Below are 8,165 nucleotides of genomic sequence, written 5' to 3'. Positions count from 1 at the left end.
TGCTGGGATCAAAGGCGTGTGCCACCACGCCCGGCCCACTCTGCTTTCTTTTTGAGAACACATGTCATTGAATTGTCTAGGCTGGCTGAGTTCACAATGTCCCAGCCTCCTCTCTGGGGTCCCAGGATAGCACAGCACTTACTCTGCCACCATGCCTAGCTCCGACTGACTTCTGTTCGGCCCTGGCTGTACCGTACCCCTGGTCTGCAACCTTTCATGCCCCCTTGTTGCCCCAGCTCCCCAGTGACCCCCATGGTCTAGCCCTGGGCCTCCCCCTTGTCCACACACCCTGTGCTTTGCTCCTTTTGGTACCAGTCGCGTTGTTCTTCCGGCAGTGTCCAGCCTTCAGCTCCCCAGCCTCAGGACCCACTGGGAACAAAGGGGAGGGTCTGTGTGGATGAGTGGCAGCGGCAGGGGGTGTCCCAGGTGTCCCAGTGGCCTCTCCCTAAAGAGGAGGAAGGCCTGGGCTGGGTGGATCTCAAACCCGTCAGGCAGGTTTACATTTCCCCCGAAGCCTTGGCACAGAATGCAGCCCTAACAGGGGCCTAGCAGGATCTGGCTGTGTGCCCTGGGGGGCCCCAGGTCTGGGGGGACAGTGTCCTGTGGACACCCAGGGGACACCAAGAAGCTGGCTGGTGCAGGTAGGTCAGGCGGTGGAGGAGGCTGCTGCCGGCACTGCGTGGTGCTGCCTGTTGGGGAGGGGGGCTGTGTGGGGAAACAGAGACAAAGTTTGGGGAGGAGAGGGAGGAAGTAGAGGGGCAGATACAACCTTCTGCAGCTCCTCCTGCCTCAGTGTCCCCCTTTGCACTGAGGGAAGGCCAGCTAGAGCCTGAGAAAGGGAGCTGGAAGGGCGGCCGGGGTGGAGAGGGCAAAGATGTGGCGGTGCCAGACTGGGGGGCCCCACCAGGGGAAGTGGGCACAGAAAACAGAAGTGGCCACAGGGACTATGAGGGAGGAGAGGCCTGGTGGCAGCCTGGGAACACCGGGACTTTCCAGATTGTGGGGAAACAGGAAGTGAGTCCCTCAGTCCCTGCCCTCTGGGCCAGACAGGCTCACCTGCTGCTGGGTGCCTACCTGCCCAGGCCTGGGAATCTGATAGGCGTGCCCTCCAGTATGAGGAGCTGAGGGCACAAGGATGTCCTCAGCATTGACTGGCAGGGCCTCCTGTCCTTTGAAATAATGACATGGGCTGGGCACAGCTGTTCAGAATGCTTGCCTAGAGCCCTGACCTTCATCCCTAAATTTTAGCTGCCCCCACAACACACACACAATTTTCTTTTTTTCTGTTTTTTTGAGACAGGGTTCCCCTGTGTAAGCCTTGGCTGTCCTGGAACTCGATCTGTAGACCAGGTTGGCCTCGAACTCCCAGAAATCTGCCTGCCTCTGCCTCTTGACTGCTGGGATTGCAGGAGTGCGCCACCATGCCTGGGGGCATAGGTACAAATTTTAAACTGAAAACAGGCATGGGCTCTGATGGTAGCATTCGCAGCGGCGTCTGAGACCCCGGGCTCTATCTCTGGTGCCGCGGGTTTCATGCCTGTCACCCCCAGCACTTGGAAGGTGGAGGCAGGAGGATCAGGAGTCCAAGGTCCTCTGTTTTGAGTTTGGGGCTGGCTGGAGTGCATGAGACCCTCCTCAAATCAGAAGAGGTGACACTTGGTCAATGTAGTCGAGTGAACGACCCAGCATTTAGCTCTGTTTCTATGTACTCATTCATTTAAAGGTAGGAGATGAGCCGGGCGTGGTGGCGCGCGTCATTAATCCCAGCACTCGGGAGGCAGAGGCAGGAGGATTGCTGTGAGTTTGATGTCAGCCTGGTCTACAAAGTGAGTCTAGGGACAGCCAAGGCTACACAGAGAAACCCTGTCTCAGAAAACAAAACAAAACATAAAAACAAAAAACAAACAGGAAGAAAGGTAGGAGAAGAAAGGCTCAGAGGACCAGGCTCACTTCCCTGGGGTCACACAGCAAGTCCATGGTGCTGCACTTAAAATTGGACCATGAACTTAGAGCCAGGTCCCCGTTGCTCTCTGAGGCTGACTCCTGGGATTCCTTGGAAATCCCCAAATCTGACTAATTCCCTAGCCATCCCCAGCTTGGCGGATTCCTTCAGGCTTGGCTACACCCTGGCCTGGGCAAACTGCCCCCATTCGAGACAAGATTACCCATAGTGACCTCCTGGCTTCCTGTGGTGGACGTGGCAGAGGTCACTACCAAAAGTCACCTTTCCTTAGGTGACCTGGGCTAACTTTGGGACTGACTGCTGCCTACATTTTCCCCCTAAGAAAGGCAGATGGTGCTAGTCCCTGTCTGAGGACTAAGGTGAGCGGGGGCTGGAGTCATGGGTGTGGGACTCAGGCCTCCCTGTGGGTCCCACATGTGTGTGACTGAATGCAGGCTAGGCTTCAGACTTAAATACTGAGACAGACATGGTCCCTTACTGGCCTGGAACGTGCCCACTAGGCTAGACTGTCAGGCTAGAGAGCTCTTGGGATGGATCCTCCTGCCTCTGCGGGGGGTGGGGTGGGGGGGGGAAGGGGGGGAAGAGCATGGGGGGGGGGGCGGGGAACACGGGCCAGCACATCCTGGTTTTTATGTGGGTGCTGGGAATAGAGCCTAAGTTCTCATACTTGCAAGGTAAGCACTGAGCCATCCCCCCCCCAACCCCTCTATCCCAGGCTGCTGCTGTTGTTTGTTTTTCAAGACAAGGTTTCTCTGTGTATCCTTGGCTGTTCTGGAACTCACTCTGTAGACCAGGCTGGCCTCGAACCCACACCGATCCGCCTGCCTCTGCCTCTCGAGTGTTGGGACTAAAGGCGTGTGCCAGCACACCTGGCAGAATTATTTATTTACTGGCAAATCTAATCTCAGGGTTCACAGGACATTGGAGGCTTCTGAATGGTGGTAGCTCTGGGTCTGAATTCCCAGCTGGGAAAGGCGATGATGGCTGAACTGGCTTTACCCCTACTGAGGTCAACGCCCTAGGGTCTGTATTGAGAAGAGACAAATGACTTACAGCTATGGTGGGGGTGAGAAAGGGGTTGGCCCAGGCGCGATCGTTTATGCTTTTAACATCAGCACTTGTGCCATAGAGACTGGCGGATCTTTGTGAGTTCTAGGCCAGCCAAGGCTACATAGCGAGGCTTTTGTCCAAGAAAGAAAAAGGAAAGGGCTTCTAGATGGTTCTAAGGGAGCTGGAGATTTCCAGGGCGTTAAGAGGTTGGTGGGGTCTGAGGTTGCAAGTGTGCCAGGCCAGGACTCCTGGGCATGTGCAAAGCGCAAAGGCCTCAAGGGGGAAACTGAGGCTCATACAACCCAAAGCAAGGCCGGGGAGGGACAGGGGGAAGGGACAAGAGGAAAGAGACAAGAGGCAGGGAAGGGGTTCGGCTCTCTGCAGCACCCAGGCCCCGCCCCAGGCCCAGCAAGCCCCGCCCCGCCCGCAAGAGCGGAAGTGCGCGCCGCCGCCAAGATGGCGCCCAGAACCCGGAAGTGAGCGGCGGCCGCTGTGGGGCTCCGGGAAACTGAGGCGCCGCGGGCTCCGCGACCAGGTCTGAGGTGAGGCGCCGGCCCGAGACTCCGCCGTGACCCATCCGCGACCCCCACGCGACACACGCGGTCAGGCCCAGGTTCCGGGGTTCTCGTGGGTGGTCTGGGGCTGCAGGACGGGAGCGAGCGCGCCGCGACCTCTGACCCGCGACCCCCTGACCCTGCCCCCAGTCGCGACCCCTGGTCGCCCCATCCCTCGCTCTCTCTCTGAACTGTGACCCGGACCTCCGCGTCGACCTCAGACCGCGTCTTGCCCCAGGAGTGCTGACCCCCATGTCCAGCTGCGACCCCTGACCCCGCCCTCTGACACGACCCCTGACCCCGCCCCCAGCCAGCAAGCCCCTTGGCCGTTCCCCGTGTCGACCTTAACTCCGCCATCCCCTGTGGACCTCCCACTCCCGCTCTGACCCTTCTCCCTGGGAATCCTGACTCCTGTTGCGACCCACCCCCCACCCCCTACCCCCCACCCCCCCCACTGTCCTTTGACACTGACCCCAATTTCCTGTGGCCCCTGTCCTCTTGGTGGACCTGGATTCTTGCCTCTGATGATGAGAACACTTCCTCCCTTGTCACTCCTAGCCTTGACCCTTGTCTTGGGCCCTGGGAGGTACCCCTGACTCCTTCCTGCACCTCGGACCGGCGACAGTCGGCTTTGAACTCGGTCCCAACCAACTTCCTTTTTCTACCCCTGAACTTTAACCTCACGCTGGGGACCCCATTCTCCTAATGCACCCAGGCCCTGCCCTCTGCTGAGACTCTGCTGGTTCCATGAGACCCTTGACCGCTGCCTTCCCTGTCGCTCCCGTCCTTGACCCAGGTGCTGGCAGGGAACTCCAACCCCCAACCTGTGCCATGATGCCATGATCCCTTCACCCCAGCCTAAGTTGTGACCTCTAACCTTTCTTTTCTGTTGTTTTTCTCTCAACTCCAGTCCCGTGTTATTTTTGACCCTGGAGCCCCCTGGGGGTATCTTTGTTCGCCTCAGCCCTGGGGGTTCCCGGGATCCCTGGCCATCCATGAGGAACCTCCTGAATGGGTTCCCTGAACGCATGGCAGTCACCGCCGCCGCCCCCAGCCGCCCCCCACGTCCTGTGCTTCTTGTTTGGGTTGGGGGGAAGTGTGCTAAGGGTGACACCAAAGCCAAGACTCCAGGGAGATAAGAGAGGAGGGTGGGTGTCACCACCTCAAGTTGCAGTGGGGGGGACACAGCTGGACTAGCCTGGTGGTAAGGGGATCGCAGGGTGTCTCCCTGGATGTCATGATTAACACTCTGAAAAGTTAAAAAAAAAAAAAAAAAGAAGGCATGAGTGTGTCAAGTGGCTGGGACATCCCCCAGCTCTGCTTCCCGGAATGCCTGAGTCCCGCCTGCTCGGGAGCGGCCTTCCTGCCTTGGCTGTCTGGTGCCAGCTCCTGTACCCGCGCGTGGTAACCGAGCAGGGTGCCTGGCCTTCGGGGTGGCACGATTGCCGGCAGTTTGGTGACTGGTGAGTTTTTCAATGTGGTGATGTGGGGTCCTGAGGTGCTGAGCTGAGCCTGGACCCCAGTGAACTCCGGTGACATGAAGCGTCGCCGGGAACCTGGGACAATCGAGACTGGCTGGGCATAGAGCTCTGCTGTCTGGGGCTGGGGACGTTTGAAGGGACAGGGCGTAACCTGGCGGCTGCACAGATGTCCTTAACTCAAAACTCAGATGCAGGAGGCAGGGCCTGCTACAGTTTTCAGATTGCCCCTGCTAGGGAGCTGCTTCTGCGGTGAGTGGCTGGGGTCTGTCCTTAGGAGGCCTGCCCTCCCCACTCTCCCGTGGCCCTTGGGCCCAGCTCCGCATTTTCCCAGTGGTTGGCTCCTGGAGGTGGGTGCTGAGCCTCCTTCCAGTTGGGGGGCGATGAAGGCAGGGACTGGCCAACCAAGGCCTGGGTGTGACGGCAGTTAGGAGGCATCTCGGTGATCCTCAGCCGATCCTGGCCGACTTCTGCCCTGTCCCACCTTCCGGGAGAGGCTGGGGCGAGCCAGACTCGGGCAGCTCGGAAGCTACCTAGGAGTACTGTGTGCGAAGCGGTGGGCAGCCTGGCCTCACCAGAGGCAGCAGCGTCTCTGGGCTCTGTAGTGTGGGCAGCCCTGGGTAGATGTGGGTGCAGGTGCCTAACGGGGAAACTGAGGCACTGAGAGCTTGCACCTGGCCCGTGTTAACACACTGCAGCTCACACGCCTGCCTGCACAGCCTTGGCTTCATACCCCAGGGCCCCAAGAGTAGGCCAGCAGGAAGCGCTGACCCAGAGACAGAATAAAGAGGCGCCTGTCCCTGCTGCCGCCTCCAGGCCCCCGGAGGGTGAGATTGGCTGCTTCCCTGCTAAAGATGCGTGTGACATAATCTGAAATTAGGAAAGTGGGGAGGTTTGAGTGGGGTGAAGGAGGGGCCTGGTCTCACATCACCAGCATGGCCCCAGGGCTGTGTCTGTCTGTGTGGTACACTGGATTTCGTTGAACGCAGTCAAGTCTGTGCTGTGTGTGTGTGTGCGTTTGCGTGCTGAGTGCCCTCTCCCATGTGTTCCCATGTGTGCTGTTGATTGTGTACAGCCTGCAGCTCCATCACTTCTTTCATAACTCAGGGTCCTCTGTTAAAATAGACAGTGAGGGGTCAGCCTGTGGACAAGGTCACCCAGGTCACCCCTGGCCTGGGTCCTGCACACCCCCGGCTGGGAGGGTGGCCCCCTGCCAGGAGCACCAAGTTGTAGTCTGCAGGGGCTTGGGGCGAGGAGCCGACTTCCTCCAGGACCCTTGCTGACAGCGGCCACCACCCCTCTGGTTACCCTGCTTCCTCCTGGGGAGAGGTGGCACCTCTTTTGGCTGTGGTGCCGAGGATAGCAGAGCCAGGGCTGTAGCCAAGACTTTGGTGTTTGTGCTGTGGGCACTGTGTGCTCAGGACAGTGAGGAGGGACCCCAAGGACATCGTGCTCAGAACCACAGACACAGAAGGCCACATTCTCTGTGATAGGAGAACTCCAGAGAGAGGAGGAGGGTTAGGGCTGCCGCACGGAGGTGGGATGAGGTGACTGCTGTGTGGGCAGGCCTTCCTTTGGGGGTGACAGAACGTTCTGGAGCTCTTTGTACGACTTAGGATATACTAAACCCCCAGAAAACCGCAGATGAGCTTGACCGTGGCGTTGTTTCCCAGAGCAGGGCAGCTTGTGTGCCTCAGAAGCCCATGGGTGCCACTGCAGGGTCGAGAATGGGCCATAGGTCTGGCCCCTGGCCAGCTCACATCAGGGACACTGGAGATTGGCGGAAAGCCTCGATCTGGGCCTCTTGGAGGAAGGCAGGCACACTGACCCACATGGCCACAGCTCAGCTCTGTCTTCAGAAGGCGGCTTCCAGGAGCCAGACACGGATGCCATGGTGGGGCCCGGGTGTCCGTGAAGGGGCTGTGTGCCGAGCTGAGCAGAGGCCACACTGCTGTCAGCTGTTGTCCTGGCCTCGTGCACCCAGCAGTGGCCCCTGTGTGGCCACATTCATTGGACCTGCGTTGTTAAAGGGCAGAAGGACGTCCCTGATGTGCGAGCCCACTAGGACCAGGTCATGTGCTGAGGGTCTGGGGACAGCAGAGATAGCCTATGTGCCGGGAAGACATTGACTGGGCTCCCATGTGGCCACCTGACCAGATAGGAGCTGGACAGTGGGTCACACACAGTACTCCTAGGTAGCTTCTGAGCTGCCCCGGTCTCGCTTGTTCTCAGGCGGATGGTCACCCTTTACCCTGTCTTCTGTCCCCAGACCCTGCTGCCTCATGGGAGGACCCTGCTGGGTCCCCAGGGTGCACTGGTAGGCTGCTGCCTCCCGACCTTCCCCGCCCACATTCATGTGCTGCTGGTCTGAGATAAGCAGACTTGGACGTCCGCTCATCCAGACTGGCTGGGTCCTGTCCTCAGTGGAAATCCAGCACAGAGTGAAACCGAAAGGGGCGGCGGCTAGGATGGGGCAAGGTCCTACCGCCACATTTCGAAAGTGAAGTGACAGCACAGATCCTGGAGGAAAGCTTGTCATTTACCTTTCCCGGAAGTCCACCCACCCATGACAGGGGTGGGAGCGGGGCAGGTCAAAGGCTGCAGACACAGGACAGGTGGAGGGTCCCAGGAGGGCAGCCATGACTCATCATGACAGGGGTGGGGTGAGTGCCAGTCGTGCCAATGGGTCAGAGAGAAAGTCCATGCCCTATACATAGAGGAGCCCTGACACCAGAAGGGCAGCCACCTACCCCAGCTGCTCTCCAACCATCCGAAGCCCTCTAGATATCAGGTAAACCAAGGCCAGCCTTGCCTCTCTAGGCAGTGTGGTTCCCGTGCCCTCGTCCTGGGAAGTGGATGCTCTGGGAGTCTGCTATGCCTGGCAGGGACCAGAGGGGCCAGGTGCTGGTACAAATGGTTAAGAGAAGCCAGACTAGCTGGGTGTGGTGGTGCACACCTGTAATCCCGGCACTCAGAAGGCAGAGGCAGGCGGGTCTCTGGGTTCGAGGCCAGTCTGGTCTACAAAGTGAGTTCCAGGACAGCCAGGGCTACACAGAGAAACCTTGTCTCAAAAAAGCCAAAGCCAGAGAGAGAGAGAGAGAGAGAGAGAGAGAGAGAGAG

At 59.0% G+C, this 8,165-nt stretch overlaps 1 protein-coding gene across 4 annotated transcripts in view; it reads left to right on the top strand.

Moving 5' to 3' along the window:
* Positions 1 to 506: 506 nt before the first annotated feature.
* The window catches only part of SBNO2 (strawberry notch homolog 2), a 46,544-nt gene continuing 38,885 nt past the window's right edge, over positions 507 to 8,165 (top strand). For 2 of the 4 annotated variants that reach the window (XM_084795474.1, XM_084795470.1), the window contains exon 1: positions 3,422 to 3,555. The gene's annotated coding sequence lies outside the window, so the exon portion shown is untranslated. Of the gene's footprint in view, positions 642 to 3,421; positions 3,556 to 4,880; positions 5,031 to 8,165 lie in introns of those variants that run through there. The other 2 variants (XM_084795472.1, XM_084795473.1) reach the window with 2 other exon arrangements.

This window comes from Acomys minous, assembly GCF_964271855.1.
Source record: "Acomys minous genome assembly, chromosome: 9".
In the NCBI taxonomy this organism is placed as follows: domain Eukaryota; kingdom Metazoa; phylum Chordata; class Mammalia; order Rodentia; family Muridae; genus Acomys; species Acomys minous.
Note: the sequence above shows the minus strand (reverse complement) of the source record. Positions and strands in the feature narration are given on the sequence as shown.